At 43.4% G+C, this 18037-nt stretch overlaps 1 protein-coding gene across 4 annotated transcripts in view; it reads left to right on the forward strand.

Moving 5' to 3' along the window:
• The first annotated feature begins 352 nt into the window (after positions 1-352).
• MPPED2 (metallophosphoesterase domain containing 2) overlaps positions 353-18037 on the forward strand; it is a 173648-nt gene continuing 155963 nt past the window's right edge. The window contains exons 1-2 of one of the 4 annotated variants that reach the window (XM_044270204.1): positions 353-410; positions 508-692. The gene's annotated coding sequence lies outside the window, so the exon portion shown is untranslated. Of the gene's footprint in view, positions 411-507; positions 693-1244; positions 1315-2326; positions 2497-18037 lie in introns of those variants that run through there. The other 3 variants (XM_044270207.1, XM_044270205.1, XM_044270206.1) reach the window with 3 other exon arrangements.

Here is an 18037-nt window from a genome sequence, read left to right on the forward strand (position 1 = left end):
ATATATATATATATATATATATACATGAAATATTACAGCTGCTTGGGGTAAATATTCTGATAATCATAATCGTGAGCAGGTAGCTACATAATCTTAAATGGCACCCCCCTTCCCCCATGGAGATAAAGTGTCATTTTAGGACAAATCACCAGAAAATCTTGACCTTTGTTGCTACTCTATGAGACAGTTTAGAGTATTTGCTGGTGTGATTGACAGCTGTCACAGTCAGAGCAGCACCTTCCTTATGTTACTATATTATATTAGTATTATATTATATTATGGGACTGCAGTGAGAAGGTTTGTTTGTTTATTTATATATCACCGCAACAATGTATCAACTCTGCAAACCATGAAACAAGCAAGAAGAAGGAGAAGGAAGCGAGCAGCCTGTGAGGATGGCCGTCCAGAGGGTAGGAGGAGGTGACCCCAGTGGCAGCCCCTCTCTGCTCCCTGACCCAGTGGCAGCCCCTACTCACTGCACTCTCTGCTCTCTCTCTCTCTCCTCAGATCGAGGCTCTGCTCTCATTTTCCTCCCTGAGTCTCTCATTTCCACTCTGGAGCAGCCGAGGGACCCTCAGGGTCGAAGGTTTCACCCTGTCTGCTCCTTCTGACAGCACCTCCCGACCCCCCCAGCCCTCATGGAGGGGCTCCCAGCCCAGCACTGAAGGCAGCCCAGGGACACAAGCAGCAAGGTAAAAGAATCTTCATCCTCAGCCCACATTTTTATAGCAAAGAGGGGGGGGGGGGATGTAAATCAGATAGAAACAACACACAAAGCCTGTGGGTTAGAGGTGCCTTGTCATTGCTAGCAGCAGGGCAGACAGGGGCTGTGCCCCCCACCCCTACATCACAGCACAGGGCAAGGAGGGGGGGGGCAGAGCAGGGGGCCACTCATTGGGCTTGTACTGGGTTGCATGATTTTTCTTTGCTAATTAATTGGAGAGCGACATGATCTGCCCTCTCCCTCCCACCTCTCTCTCTTCTTCCTTCCTTCCCTTTCTGTCCCTCTACTTCCAGGTGGAATGGAGGGATCAGCAGGCATCATTTTGCAAGGTCTGGGGGGCATTGCAATGTCACATCAGGCCAAGGGAAGGGAGGGGGGGCAGACACCACTGAATAATATTCCCAGGGAGATGTCTATTGTGATGGAGGCTGGGCAGTCATATACAGACACATCCCCCCCCCCCTCCTCCTCCTCCTGCATATACACATATACTGTATGCACCGACTATTATATGCCATAGCAAATCCTCCTGGTGATCTGAGGCCTTGGCCAGGCGAGGGGACTTGTGCGTTACAACAGAAAGCACATAAGTAAGTCGTTGAAATGTGTGCACGAAAAAAAAAAAAAACAGGAAAAAAAAAAAAAGAACTATTTTTTTTCACATTAGGGGCCTGTTATAATAGGCACAAGTTAGATTTAAAAAAAAAATGGTGTTCAAGGGGTTAAAAAGTCTTTGGCGCGACCACCGTGATATAAGGCTATGGCTAGGTAGGACTACATAGCAGAGCCTTTCATCTTTTAAACCCGTTGCATGAATTTATTAATTTTTTTTAACCCCGTCTAAAAGCTGGGAAGAGGTCGTCGCAGGTCTAAAATAATAAAAAAAAATATTTGGTTTGTTTTATTGAATATTTTCGGTTGGATGTTCTAAATCTAAGCACATTGTGATATTTATATAGGATGTGTATTTTGGTGGATTTAAGCTCCAAAAAAAATAAAAAAGTGGGGGGGGGAAATCTTGTAATAATTTTAGGTGCCACTGGTATAATACTTTTGTCCTTAAGCATCACATGGTACCACGCTATTTAAAAAAAAAAATTTTTTTTGCTACACATCGTCATTTAAAAATACAAAAAGGTTGTTGTTTTTTGGACATCTCTTTAAAATATTCCCTTCGGGTTTTGCAAATCTAATCTTAATGATTTACGGAATAATGAAACCCCAAAAAATTTGCAAAAATAATTATTATATAGGTTAAGACTCATCTACCCCATGCAGTTATCATAAAGAAGACGCCCCCCCCCCTTCTCCTTTCCCTGCCGCTTTTTAATAGCTTGTCCCCTAATAATCGCTCAACCTGTCATATTCCTGGCGCAGTGAAATAATATTAATATCTTTCATATATCCCCCCCCCTTCTTCTCTTTTTCGTCTGTCATGTCCCCCAGACTCTGGATTTCACAGTGCAGTGGCCAGCCAAGTGCATGCTCATGTCACAGCCTTTGGTCACTGATTGTAATCAATCAATCCCAGAATAAGGCAGAGGGGAGGGGGAGAGAGAGAGAGAGACAGGGAGTGTGTCAGCCAGAGAAAGAGAGAGAGAGCGAGAGGACTGAGAGGAGACACTGAGGATCAGCCAGCAGGGAGATCTACAGGGGGAAGACCATCAGCGATCAGCATTCAGCCCAGCATGGACTTTAATAGGTAGCGAGCAGCACTCTCTATCAGCCTCACAGACTTTGCAAACTCCTAAAACCATCCCTTTCCAGGAGAGGTATAGATTTTAGTGGCATGGATGGACCCTTTAAGAAAGCATCAATGTGCATGTCCATGTGTTTGCATCATGCTATGTACTAACAGAGCGAGGACAGCTAGTGATACTATGTGTCTATCCTTGCATCCTTGTATACTTATACCATGTATTTTTTGTTGGGGGGGGGGGGGGGGGATGTTTTGAATGGCAATGTTGTGTTGGACTTTGCTGCCTAAAGGGTTGATGTCATTGTGTAGACCTCTGCTATGAGGTCTGGGGGGGGGGGGAGGTTTTGCGCAAATACAGTATTTACGTGGCGAATAATGGGCACCTGCTTTGTGGGGTGGTAAGACTGGCATCCGCTGTACGCTGTATGTGCAAACATGTGGGAGATTGCTAGTGAGCGTAGGGTCGGGGGGTAGCTTCTGGATTTAGATTGTGTAACGCCGGTTTACTTTGCTGATGTATTATATTGGTTCATTTCTTGGATGATTGAATTGCAGCGTGGAAGGCTAAATTCCTGCCAATTATCCGCAGCTAGTGTTTCCCAGCTCCGCAATTAAAGTACGATGCATATGATGTGGCACGTTTCGCTGCTGCAGAAACGGCTTCATGGACTTTCCAAATGCTTAGAAATTAATAACAGTTTGATTAAAACCCACAGTTATCACAATGGCAGCCCCCCCCCCCCCCAATACCATGCGTTCCAGAAGCCGGGACGGCTGCTGTCCTAAAGTCCACTTCATACCGATGCAGATGGGAAGCCTTTGTTCTGTACTTACCTATGATTTTAATTGTCGCTTAATAAAATAGATCCATATACATTATTGATACCTCGGACTGTCCTCCTTGTGTGATTGTAGGAGAGATTTAAATTGGTGGTGGAGGGGGGGGGGGGATGCAGAACTGATAGCTGTATACGATATCAGCCATAGCTGTGTGTATGGAGGGCGAGTAATAGGTTTCGTCTGTCTGTGATAAGTGGAGTATGTCATTTATTATATATTATGGTATAGATAGATGTCTGCGAAGTAGACGCAAGTTCATATCAATTTGGTTGTGTTCAAACTTTGAAAAGAGTCTACTCATTTATCCGGATCTTTTCTTTAGACTGTACTGTGTATATATATATATATAGTCAGCTATATCCTGATTATTTGTGTGCATATGTCTGCGGTACTGTACGTAAGAGTGTATATTATTGTATTAGTATATGTAGATAGATGATAGAGCGTATTTTGTAACCCGGTTGAATTTGTCATTTAGTTATCTTTAAGCATTTCTATAATTCCGTGACTTAAGGTGACTTATTAAGTTTATCGTCCTGCGCCAAACCACAGAGGGCAGATTGCCAAATTACAGAATGAGCTCTGCTTTCTGGTCTATAATGCATGTAAAAGTTTTAAATTGAGACCCATCACATGCCTATAAATCTGAAGGCCCGTGGACACATAGCACAATATCTATCTATCTATCTGACTTTCCTCTTTTCTGAAAAGTAAGCTGTTTCTTGAGTTGGTAAAGTATTGAGTTCTGATTTTAGTATTGACATGTTTTTCTATCTTTTTATGTAGAGAAAAATATCTACATAATATCTATATCAGTCTATATGTCAAATCATTCTACTAGTGAGTAGTAGGAGGCTAAAGTTTGAATTCTTAAATATAATATTGAGACTCTTCTATCTATCTATCTATCTATCTAAAAAAAACAAAAAGTAGCCGCAGCACAGTCAATGTGAAGTTGGGTGCAATCCCTCCTGAACTTGAGGCAAAAGTCCACAGACAATATCCAAAAAGCCAATGATGAGGCAGCGCTCCAATATCCGTGAAGGCTGTCGGACCTGCTTATTTCCCCAGTCGCAACGTTTCAGCCCAGCTCAATGATATTGGAGTGCTGCCTCATCATTTGCTTTTTGAATATCTATCTATTTTTATGTAGAGTAAGCTATTTTGGGGTTGATAAAGTATTGAATTTAAAATATAGTATTGCGATGTTTTAATCTGTCTTTTTTATGTAGAGATAGAGTGAGATATAGATAATTCGAAGGATCCGTTCACACGTCCGTAGAATGGGTCCGCATCCGTTCCGCAAATTGCTGAATTCGTTCTCTATGGGGCAGGAATGGATGCGGACAGCACACAGTGTGCTGTCCGCATCCGCATTTCCGGAGCGCGCCCCCCCGATCTTCCGGTCCGCGGCTCCGTAAAAAAATAGAACATGTCCTATTCTTGTCCGCAAATACGGACAAAAATAGGCAGTTCTATGGGGGTGCCGGCCCGTTGTATTGCATATCCGCAATACACTACGGATGTGGGAATAGACCCTAAGGCTCCATTCACACGTCCGGATCCACGGATCCGCAAAACACGGACACCAGCAATGTGCGTTCCGCCTTTTGCGGACCGCACATCGCCGGCACTAATAGAATATGCCTATTCTTGTCCGCAATTACGGACAAGAATAGGACATGTTCTATTATTTATTTTTTTTGGAAATAGAAATGCAGACCCGGAAGAGCGGGTCCGCATTTCCGGAGCCGGGCAGCACATCGTGCGGCCCCATAGGAATGAATGGGTCTGCAATTCCGTTCTGCAAATTGCGGACGTGTGAATGGACCCTAAGTATTGTATAATTCTACTAATGGGCGGCGGGTTGATAAAGTTTGGATTCTAAAACAGAATTTTGAGTCTGTCTGCCTGTCTATCGGTCTGTCAGTCTCTGTTTCTATCTCTCTCTATCTCTCTCTCTATCTCTCTCTCTCTATCTCTCTCTCTCTATCTCTCTCTCTATCTCTCTCTCTATCTCTCTCTATCTATCTCTCTCTCTCTATCTCTCTCTATCTCTCTCTATCTCCATATGACAGTTTTACCAGTTGGTACCTAGTGGGTAATAAAATCACCCCATGTAGTATTTGCTATATAGAGATCAACTTAAGTATTCTTTGTCCTTAACTGATGTAGCAGAGCTGAATTTGCCTTTTTACTTCTCGATAATATTAAGCAATAGGTTTACCTTGCAGTCCCATGTAAAGCAACTCTATCGTGATATCACAATGCGTGGGTGACTCTAGTACTGCTTTAGCTTTGATGCGCAGGAGCTGAGGCCTTGTTGTAAACTTTTGTGCTGTGCTGTTTGTTGTGTGCGGCTGTGATCGCAGGATGTTTACGTGCGGTATTATGTCTTCATCGTTATTGTGAGGTTTATCTGTTTCTCTGCTCCATTCGTTAACATCTGTCTGGTTATTCGGATTCTTGTAGGAACGCTGCCTTTGTGTATTTCGCATAGGTATTTACCTCACAGGAAGGAATAATTGTGTCATTTCTCACCGCAGCAAGAATCCAGTTGTAAATGAGGATAGCTGCGAGCCAGGCCGCGGAGGAAAGCAGGTGTTGTCTCAGAGAGAGCGGCCATTGACAGGAAAATTAGGGAAAGCAGCTGCTGATGGGACCATTTTTGGGAGGTTTAATTGCATTTTTATTTTGCATCTGTAAAGGGACGATCTCTCATCGGATACGTTTTGGTCCAAGAAAATATTTTTGGAAAAGGATAATCACGGCTTTATGTTAGGATTTAAAAAAAAAAGTAAGCAAATCGGATCCTGCGCGGCTACAGCAATACAGGACGTCACAGTATGTATAGTGTACGAAAGGGTTAAATAATGGCATCACTGTACAGTGAGGTGAAATGTAGATTATAAATAATCGGGACGGTGTCATGCATGTTGCAGATATAGCAAAGATGAGTTTGTTATTTGGGCCATATTTATGGGCTTACATTGGACTTGAGGTGAAATGACGGCATTGCTTTTTTTGCTTAAAGGGAATCTGTCACCAGGATTTTGTGTATAGAGCTGAGGACATGGGTTGCTAGATGGCCGCTAGCACATCTGCAATACCCAGTCCCCATAGCTCTGTGTGCTTTTATTGTGTAAAAACACTGATTTGATACATATGCAAATTAACCTGAGAAGAGTCCTGTCCCTGACTCATCTCACATACAGGACTCATCTGAAGTTCATTTGCATATGTATCAAATTGGTTTTTTTACACAATAAAAGCACACAGAGCTATGGGGACTGGGTATTGCGGATGTGCTAGCGGCGATCTAGCAACCCATGTCCTCAGCTCTATACCCAAAATCCCGGTGACAGGTTCCCTTTGAGAGTTAAACTTTGAGTACCAATTCAGATATCTATCTAAAAAAGAAAAAACTCCACGGCACATCCCAGGCTTATATCAAATAAAGTGTATTTCATTCACCAAACGGCAACGTTTCAGTCCTCTCACTGAGACCTCTCTGCTGTGCTGCTCACACCTCTTGGTTTTGTATATCTATTATCTATCTATCTCTGTTTATATCCATCTATCTATCTATCTATTATCTATCTATTTATCTATTCATCTATCCATCTATCTATCTATCTATCTATCTATCATCTATCTATCTTCTATCTTCTATCTATCTATCTATCATCTATCTATCACCTCTATTATCTATCCATCTATCTATTTATCTATTCATCTATCTATCTATTTATCTATCTATCTATCTATCTATCTATTTATCTATCTATTTATATATCTATTTATCTATTCATCTATCTATCTATCTATCTATCCATCTATCTGTCTCTTAAGAGAAAGGTCCTGTGATGGGACTGAAACGTTGCTGCTGTGAACATGGGTGAATAAATCACTTTCTGCATACATCTGGAGTGCTGCGCTCTATTTATGCCTATGGTTATATCTATCTACCGCATATATCTCTTTATATCTATCTATATCATTATCTGTCTATCTGTCCATCATATAACTATCCAATCTTATCTATTTATATTTTGCAAAGCTGAGTTTGTCATTTTGCATGACTGACTGACTCGTTCAGCTCTGCTACATATATGCATTTGCCATCCTATATACCGCTATACTTTGCATTTACAGTATGAAGATCTGAATCAATGCAGTTGTGTAGAAGAAACCATCCTGATGTGTCTATATCCATGGTATCGAGGATTACCAGTGACAAACTTCTAATCATTTGTTTTAGTACTTTTTTTTTTTTCTAGTTTTACAGAGTTTAAATATATATTTTTTAATTAGACATTGTCAGGGGCCACATATCAGGCTGCTCTGTGGTGTCTGCAGTATATATATATATTTGACTGGGGTTCAGTTCAGTCAACAGAGTCAATTTAGATCCAGTTTGATTTCCACCCGAAATGAAAAATGCTCCAGTTTTTCCTGAAAAGTTGTGTGGGACGCTCCGAGGTCTCCCAGGACTCATCCTTTTTCTCTCTAGTCTCTCATCTTTTTTTCTTTATTCTTGTATTCATTTATTCATCTTCTCTCTGTCCCAAATAATGGAATCGGATACAACTCAAATTTGTGCAAAAATTGGGTTGAATCGCGTTGATTTTGAATCAATTCGCTCATCTCTATTCCACACATAATCATAATTCCCAGTAGCAGACAGGTAATAGGACTCATACCTGTAGTAGTATTTGGGATTTGTCTGGTATGGATCCGAAATCTGAGGCCCTAGAGTGTACCTCCATATATTACTCTTATTTTACGCCATGGGACACCGATATTTTTTCACGGTATTCATGGGAAATGGGGTGAAAAATAATCGGGGCATATTTCAAACTTTAGAAACTATATAAAATATGGTGTAATATTTGCTGGTATATCGAGTACCTCTCCTTGAACCCATGGGCATGGCGATGTTCTGTGCCTGGGGCCTTATGCAGAAGTCCCAGGTATTGCCAGATAGAGTAGAATCCCTTTAAGGACTTATTCACACAACCGTATGGCTTTTTCAGTGTTGGATCCGTTTTTTTGTTTCAGTAGTGTTTCCAGTTCCATTCCATTTTTCCATATGGCATATATAATATACCGTAATTACATAGAAAAAATTGGGCTGGGCATAACATTTTTAATAGATGGTTCCGCAAAAACGGAAGAGACATATGGAGTACCTTCCGTATGTGTTATGTTTTTTTTAATGCGGACCCATTGACTTAAATGGAGCCACAGAACGTGATTTGCGGGCAATAATAGGACATGTTCTATCTTTGAGAGGAAAAACGGAAATATGGAAAAATGGAATGCATACGGGGTACACTCCATTTTTTTTTTTTGCAGAACCATTGAGATGAACGGTTCCGTATACGGAAAGCAAAAAACGTTCGTGTGAACGAGCCCTAAATAAAAGGATCTGTCAAATGTCAGACGATCAAACATTCTGGATTATCATATAAAAGAGATCACCGCTGCGGACACTACTAATGCATTACACGTGCTGCCCGTCTGTGTAGATGGGATCCTAGGAATTATTTTTTTCTTCATTATTTTATATTATTTTTTATACTTTTTTCCTACTAATTCTTTATTTTTAGATTATTATTATTATTATTTTTTTTATTCTTGAAGGTAATGATCTGCTGGCATGTCAGACACTGAGGGGTTAAAGGTTGCCAGCATTGAACATCACAAGAAATTAGTAATCAAAGGACTACTGTGCAGACAGGCATGTGATGGAGTACAGGCCCGGCGCTGCCTGCCCTCTTTCCTTCAGTCCCCCGTATCATATAGGCCAGGGATCAGCAACCTCCGGTACTCCAGCTGCACTGAACTACAATCTCCCAGCATGCACAATTGCCAGGCTGTTCTCATGGAAGTAAAAGGAGGATTCCGGGAGTTGTAGTTTCAGAACAGCAGGAGTACCAGAGGTTGCTAATCACTGGTATAGGTCTTATTAAGGAATATATATATATTTGTAAATATGCATGTATAATAAATATATATATTTAATGTGTGTGTGTGTGTGTGTATATAAATATGTTTGTGTACTGTATTTTATTCATTTAATATTTGTCTTTATTTTAATTATAAAAATTTATATTCAGTTTGCTTAACTTTATCTATCATTTTGAAATCTGAAACATTGCAGAGATTTATCAAAACTAAAGCCTAAGGCCTCTTGCCCACGACCGTATACCCTCCGAGATATACGGTCCGTGAGCGGGCCATATGTCCCGAAGCGGCATTGACCGTACGCACGGAAGCGCACAGTATCATAGATTACAATGATGCTGTGCAGGTCGGGCCGCCCGCGGGGCTATTGTACTATGATCGTATGAGTGCGGGACAATAGTCCCGCGGGCGGCCCGACGTCCACAGCATCGTTGTAATCTATGATGCTGTGCGCTCCCGTGCATGCGATCAATGCGGAGGGCATACGGTCGTGGGCAAGAGGCCAAAATTAGAGAGGTAGCCATAACACCCTGTCAGAATGTCTATGGCGAACAAGTGCGCGCGCCTTCCCTTCATGCAGCTGATCGGCAGGGGCGCTGGGTGTGATTTGATATTGATGACCTATCCTGAGGATGGTAAAATAGCAATGATTAAGAGCAGCACCCATGGACCTTCTCGACATCGCCGGAATGCAGCAGCCCGTCCACGTCCGTAGATCCCCCAACGGTCCACAGTTCAGTAATCAAACAGGTGACGGCAGCATCTCCGGTCGATCCATGAAGGTGTACAAAAAGAGCAATAAAGTGCAACATTTCGGCTACATACTAGCCTTCATCGAGCATAATATTTACTGATAAAGGCTAGAATGTAGCCGAAACGTTGCACTTTATTGCTCTTTTTGTACACCTTCATGGATCGACTGGAGATGCTGCCGTCGCCTGCGGTTTGATTAGTATCCTGAGGATAGGTCATCAATATTACAAGCCTGGAGAACCCCTTTAAGTATTCTAAGAATATGGAATTCTACATTCCCTTTCCTTGCTTTGCACGCATCAATATATTTAATATTCTTGACCTATAACCACATAAGCCAATAATAAAGATATAGCAGAGCTATGTTTGTCTCTTAACCCTACGGAGTAGTTGCAGTCCCATGTAAAAAAAAAAATGTCATAATGCACCATGGTGGAAATTTATCAAATGAAAACTGACTTAATCGCTCCCCCGTAGCCACCAATCGGAATCCACCTCGTGAAAAATGAACAATGGAATTTGGTTGCTATGGGCGACTAAGCCCGTTTTTCTTTACGCCAGTTTTGATACATCGCCCCCAGCCCCATTATGTAATGGACAGAGGATCTGCCTGTGATTGTGGAATTTGGCGCTATGTGCGTGTCCTCATTTAACCCCTGTATACAGTATGAGGCTTCACGATTTAACCAGTTCCTATCTGTTGTCGGGCTGCAGCCTTGGCTCGTTCACGTAGCACGCCTTACTTGCAGTGAACGTTTACACTAGGCTAGTGTTCATCTGGACTGGTTAACGTATCCCCCGCCCCGGCGTTGTGCAGCATATGGACTGCCATATCGAATAGGTTGTAAAATAATAAAGTGACTGACCAGTGTTTTACCATCTGTCCTAAAATGGGCGGTTGTTGAACATTAACCACGAGACCATGCGATGCCGTCAGACTCCTGATTAACGACCTCTTTGCCTGTTTGCAGTGTCCCTTTAATATTAAATGGGTTTTCCGGTTTTACATAAATGAAGCTTAATCGCTCTACAATTAAAAAGTTCATCTGTTTTCGTATATTTTTGGAGGGAGATTTATCAAGAGAGAAATTTTTAAAGTCCGTTTTTGCAGGTGTCTGCGTTGCCGTAATTTGCCCCAAGTTTATCAAATGTCACACAGTGTTTGATGAATTTGGTGCATCTTTAAATCTAACATTTCCGTCTTGAGATGTTCATCCGTTTCTATGCCCCCCCCCCACCTTTACTAGAGTAGGGCTGCGACGAAAATAAAGTCGCAGTAGATAAATCTAGTGACACATTTCCGTTAAACACTTTAAGGGCTTATGCACACGGCCGCAGTTTTAGTCCACATCCGATCCGCATTTTTTGGCGGATCGGATGCAAACCCATTCATTTCAGTGGGGCAGCAAAATATGCAGACAAGCTGCTGGGTCTTAGCAAACTCGGATTGAACAGACTTGTACAACTTCTGGAGGCTGTATTCCCCCATAACTGGGACTAATACGTCAGCGGTTCACAGACCCAATAAAGTCAATGGCTCTGCAAAAAGAAAAGCAAATGTCATACGGACGTCATCCACATTTTGTGGATCCGCGTTTTGTGGACAGCAAAATACATACGGTCGCGTGCATGAGGCCTCGGATTGCTGTCAGTAAATAAGAACATTGGTGTTTACTTTCGGAGGCTGTAAGGGTCCATTCACACATCCGTGTGTGTTTTGCGGATCCACAAAACACGGACAGCGGCAATGTGCGTTCCGCATTTTGCCGGCACTAAGAGAATATGCCTATTCTTGTCCGCTATTGCGGACAAGAATAGGACATGTTCTAGTTTTTTCAGGATCGGAATTGCGGATCCAGAAGTGCGGGTCAGCAATTCCGGATCGGGGCCGCACGTCGTGCGGCCCTATAGAAATGTATGGGTCCGCAATTCCGTTCTGCAAAGTGCAGAATGGAATTGCGGATGTGTGAATGGACCCTAAACCAGTGCATAGCTAGTCTTGCTTACGGTCGTATCCTGTCTGATCAGTGCTCTGTGAGCTAAATGCCTCATCACCACCTGCACAGATCTTACTAAGGGATCATGCACGCAACCGGATGTATTTTGCGGTCTGAAAAACGCAGATCTGCAAAAAAAAAACAATAACGGATGATGTCCGTGTTGCATCCGGGTTTTTTTGCAGATCCATTGTAACAATGCCTGTCCAAAATGGGCAAAAATAGGACATATTCTATTTTTTTATTTTTTTTTGTTGAACAGACATATGAACACGGAATGCACGTTTTTTCGCTGCCCCATTGAAATGAATGATTCGGAATACGGAACGGACACAGATAGAAACAAAGTGCTTGCGTGCATGAGCCCTAATGGTGCATTTACATGGGATGTTTTGTACTACAAAGTTAAAACCTGTGTGTGTGTTTTTTTTGTTTGTTTTTTGAGGTTTTGAATGCACGATCAAAAACATCCGATGTACTGTACATGCACCTTTAAAGGGTTTTCCAAGATTTTATTACTGATGACCTACCAGTATAGGTCATCAGTATCTGATCGGTGGGGGTCTGACACACCGGGACCCCTGCTGATCAGCAATTTGAGAAGGCTCCGGCTCCTGTGAGCGCCACGGCCTTCTAACGGCTTTTACTAACTAGGCCATATGATATCGCGTTTATCGGTCACGTGCGTAGGCGCAGCTCAGCCCCATAGAAGGGAATGGGGCTGAGCTGCGATACCAATCACGGCCACTATACAGTGGATGGCGCGGTGTCGGACCCTCACAAAACATAGGTCATCAATAAATTTTTTTTAGAGTTTGATACAGTGCAAATCTGCAGTCTGCAGTCCAGGCCATTTAGCTCACAGAGCGTTGTGTCGACTGGTTACAATTGTATCTACTGTCTGCCTGTATTTATGTTTGATATATGATGCTTTGTTGTACAGATGTAGCAGAGTTTACAGTCAGTCATATAAGGGGTTAACTAGGTGTGATGACCAAGTGTGACTGTTAACTCTGCTACATCTGTATTATCAGTACACGGTAACACAGTGCCACATGTATGCCATATGGTGGCTCTGCAAAGCATGGTATAGGCAGATATATTCTCCCCTAGAAGCAAGGCCATACTGTAGCAACATATGCTGTAATCTTCACAATGTATCTTCATATGGAACATTGCACAACGTATTGGAATCCAACAAAAAAAAAGCATGCCATATTCCATCAGACACCGAATTATGGAGGAACTGTGTGGAAAGGACAGCATATGGCGGCACAGTATGTCACTCCGATGTCTCCTAATGCAGTATAATGGCTCTGTACTACCCAACTAGCGTGGGGTCGTAATATGGTGGTGTACATGAGCCGTGCATCCCTTCTGCTGGGCCGTGGTGGTAGAAATGTTCCCCGACTGGGTAACTGCTATAACCGCCATCAGTCATTGATGGAACAACATGGGTATTTATTGCAAAACCTGCTGAATAATAGTAGTGTAATATGAGGGAGCATGATCTGCCATAGAAATGTATTCGCAGGTCATGGACAGAATGCAAAATGAATCTGCGCAAAAGTAAAAAGCGATAACAGAGGCATTCAACGTCTCGAATACGAAGCTGACATTGCGGAGAGGGTTTTGTCATGACAACATACTTGTCATTGCCCTCGTCCAATCAAATAAATAAAAAAATTATATTCAGGGCAACAAAAGGCGAATCTGATGCCTGTAGCACTTAAGGTTATTATTCCCTAGGCTGTTCTAGTGGCGAAATCTGTTCTAAAACAGATATACAAATAGTACAATGAATGTTTGGGCAGATTACAATGTATCTACAATGTCATAAACGGAACGTACCCATAGGCGTCTACAAATAGAAGAAGACTCCAGATTCAATGGTCTCCGGGTCGGATATTACAGCCCAGTCATGGGGCTTGTATTGTGGACCCCAAATGGCATCCTAGACTACTCCGTTTAAGGCCTCATGCACACGACCATTCAGTTTTTTTGCGGACCCGCAAAACACGGAAATCGCCCGTGTGCCTTCCGCAATTTGCGGAACGAAACATGCGGCCCATTGTAGGACATGTTATATATATTTTTTATTTTTTTTTGCGGGGATACGTAACGGAGCAACGGATGCGGACAGCACACGGAGTGCTGTCTGCATCTTTTGCGGCTCCATTGAATTGAATGGGTCCGCACCCGAGCCGCAAAAACTGCGGCTCGAATGCAGACCAGTTAAAAGGGTTGTGTGCATGAGGCCTAAGGGATTGTCTAGTTTACATACTTTCACAGGTTTTGCGGTTCGGCGAATTCCATTATGGATTCCGTTAGCACGGAAAATAACAGAATTCTATGACGGAATGAAAAACGGAAGCCTTTAAGAGGCATTCCTGTTTGCATTCCGTCATAATAGAAGTCTATGGGCCGCATAACGGATCTGTCTGGTTTCCGTCATGACTGATATGTTTTGTGGCATAACGGAACGGATGCGGCCACAAAACAGAAAAAAAAAACACAGGTATGGAACAACTGATCCGTTAAAATCAGATTGCAAAACTACAACGGTCGTGTGCATGAGCCCTTAAAGTCCTTATTTTCTGCAATTACGTTCAGTGTTTCAGTTTTTTTCCGCGTGGGCTTTGATACGTTTTTCACGCTCGGGGGGGGGGGAAAATATGAAATTAAGACTTACAAAAAAACCATATCCGGATTATGTTCGGATGCAATGCGTTTTTCACTGAAGCCCCATTGACTTCTGTGCAGCCAGGCCAGAATAGAGAACATGCTGCGATTCTCACGCAACGCAGAAATGATGCGTGAAAAACAACGCTCATGTGCACAGACCCATTGAAATGAATGGATCAGGATTCAGTGCGGGTGCTATACGTTCACGTCACACGTTGCACTAGCGCAGAAAACTCGCTCGTGTGAACAGGGCCTTAGGCAGTGGCGTACCAAGGGGGGGGGGGCGGCCCGCCCCGGGTGCCACTCACAAGGGGGGTGCCATGACGGAGTCACCCCTCCATCCACTGCTGCACCGCGACGCGACTCCGCCAGGCGCCGGCTTCTGTCGAAGGATTATTGCGGCGGCGCGCAACATGACGTCACGACGCTGACGCCGCGCCGCCTTCACCGAAGCGGAAGGATCCATTACCAGCGGTCGGACGGAGCCTGAGGCATCATCAAAATGTGAGTAAATAATTGTGTAATTAAGGGGTGTGTGTGTGTGTAATTAAGTGGGGGATTGTAATTAAGGGAGGGGGTGTAATTAAGGGGGGGTGTAATTAAGGGAGGGGGTGTAATTAAGGTGGGGAGGGAGGGGGTGTAATTAAGGGGGGGTGTAATTAAGGGGAGAAGAGAGGGGGTGTAATTAAGGGGGGGGTGTGTAATTAAGGGGGGTGTAATTAAGGTGGGGAGGGAGGGGGTGTAATTAAGGGGGGGTGTTATTAAGGGAGGGGGTGTAATTAAGGTGGCGAGGGAGGGGGTGTAATTAAGGTGGGGAGGGAGGGGGTGTAATTAAGGGGGGGGTGTTATTAAGGGAGGGGGGTGTAATTAAGGTGGCGAGGGAGGGGGTGTAATTTGTAATAAATATCATGTTTTCCTAACTTTCTTGGGCGGCGACGGCGGCGGGGGGGGGGGGGAGGGGGTGCCAAACAAAGGGTTCGCCCCGGGTGCCAAATGCTCTAGGTACGCCCCGGGCCTTAGGCTCCCTGCATACTTTGCAGATTCTGAGCAATTTATTTATTTATTTTTTAGTAATAGAGTACCAACAAATCTCATGTACACTTCTGCGTGCAGATTTTTAAGTCCACAGCATGTCAATTACTTGTGCACATTTTTTTAATTTATTTTTTTGTGCGGATTTCTTTGCAACACAAAACCACATCAAATCCACAAGTCACACGTTCAGTTTTTAGTGCAGAAAGCGCACACAAATCTACAGCGGAGATCTATGCAGGTTTTCTGTTTGTAAACCTGCACCCAAGTAACCTAAGGATGTGTCCACATGAGAGGGATACAGTGAGGATTTTCCGCAACAGATTGGCATGTGGTAAATCCGTAATGTATTAGCAGCCAAGTAGATGAGATTTAAAGGAAACTCCTCCACATCCTGCGTAAAAAATCCACAGCAAACGGAGCAGATTTTAAATCCACAGAATGTAATTCATGCAGTGGATTTCCGCAGCAGATTTCACCCTTTGCAATGCAGAGAGTGAAATGCAGCAAAATGCGTTGACATATCCACACGTAACACATACTTAGCAACATTTCAGTTGGTAAAATCGGGGCATATAAGCCCCACCCCCGGGAACCTCCTGAACCCGCCTAGAAGTACCCACTTATGGGCGCTGCTTTGTTAGTCACGCCCATTTTTGGCCAGGGGTAGCGCACTTTTGCCGGGACTGTCTTTGAAAATCAGGGACCGTCCCGGCAAATTCGGGACAATTGGCAGTAATGATAACACATTTTGCAGCAAATTTGCTGTAATAGGATCCGTCATCAGCAACTAACCTGCTTGTTGATGGCAGCGACAAACTTGTTTTCTTTTACAATGAGACAAAGTAACAGGGAAAAATAAGAGCGAGACATTCTATTCTAATGATGGCAAAACAAGAGTGCTCTTAAGGGAGTGGATCCCTGTGATGAAACCAACAATAAGGGGAATTAAAGGCTATGTACAATAAGGGGGGATTTATTTTTTGTTATTGCGTTGTTCTCGTTTTTGAGCTGAAAATAATTTTTTCAATTGGTTTTTATTAAAAAAATATATGGAGTCCATTTCTCTGTACAGAGCTGAGATGCTCTAGTAGCATCCTCAGGATTTTCTCTCTTTTCCGTCAGTTGGGGAGCTGACTCGCTCCTTATCTCTGCTCTCTGACATTATAAACATACTTGACAGTTCTCAAAATCTGTGCCAGCAGGTATGAGTACCAGTTTTCTGGCGCACATATTGTTAAAGGTGTCAGGTCGCAAAAAGTCCCACCAGGAAACTGGGACTTGTGCCAAAGTTTGCAACATTTCCTAGAAAACTGGTGGAGCACAATGAACACCCCTCCCCCCATCACACACAACGTCCTCCCTTTTTGCCCAGACTAGAGAAACTGTATAGAATAGGTCGAAATTCAGAGATGATGAGACTTTCTTACATAAATGAAGAATATTGATTAGTACATATCTCGCAGAACAGTAAATCCATTCTATGGTTTTAACATTTCAAGGGACGCTTCCATCAAAAATAATTTATCACATATTTATAAAACCTGGTGGATGGTTTTCTGGATATTTTTGAAGACACTCCATGTATTCTACTTCCTGTCCTGGCTCTTTAAAGAGGACCTTTCACCGATCCTGACATTGTGAACTAAGTATACAGACATGGAGAGCGGCGCCCGGGGATCTCACTGCACTTACTATTATCCCCGGGCGCCGCTCCGTTCTCCCGCTATGCCCTCCAGTATCTCCGGTCACTAAGTTATAGTAGGCAGAGTCTGCCCTTGTTCTGCTGTAGCGCTGGCCAATCGCTGCGCAGAGCTCACAGCCTGGGAGAAAATAACCTCCCAGGCTGTGAGCTCTGCGCAGCGATTGGCCAGCGCTAGAGCAGAACAAGGGCAGACTCCGCCTACTATAACTTAGTGACTGAAATCTCCGCCTACTATAACTTAGTGACCGGAGATACCGGAGGGCATAGCGGGAGAACGGAGCAGGCGCCCAGGGATAATAGTAAGTGCAGTGAGATCCCCGGGCGCCACTCTACATGTCTGTATGCTTAGTTCACAATGTCAGGATCGGTGAAAGGTCCTCTTTAACTTTTCTCTTTGTTTGGACAGCACGGCATACTTGCTTAAAGAGGTATTCTCATCTTGGACATTGGGGTCATATCGCTACAAATAGAACAAGCACTTGTAATTGCGCTGCGCTGCCGAGACTTCCAAGACGATGCACAGTGTAACCTTGGAGAAGAAGTAGCGATTGTACGAGCACCGCTTCCTCGTCAAACAGCTGATCGGCGAGGGTGTCGGGAGTTGCACACCCACCAATCAGATATTCATGACC

This window comes from Bufo gargarizans, chromosome 10 (assembly GCF_014858855.1).
Source record: "Bufo gargarizans isolate SCDJY-AF-19 chromosome 10, ASM1485885v1, whole genome shotgun sequence".
Taxonomy (NCBI): Eukaryota; Metazoa; Chordata; class Amphibia; order Anura; family Bufonidae; genus Bufo; species Bufo gargarizans.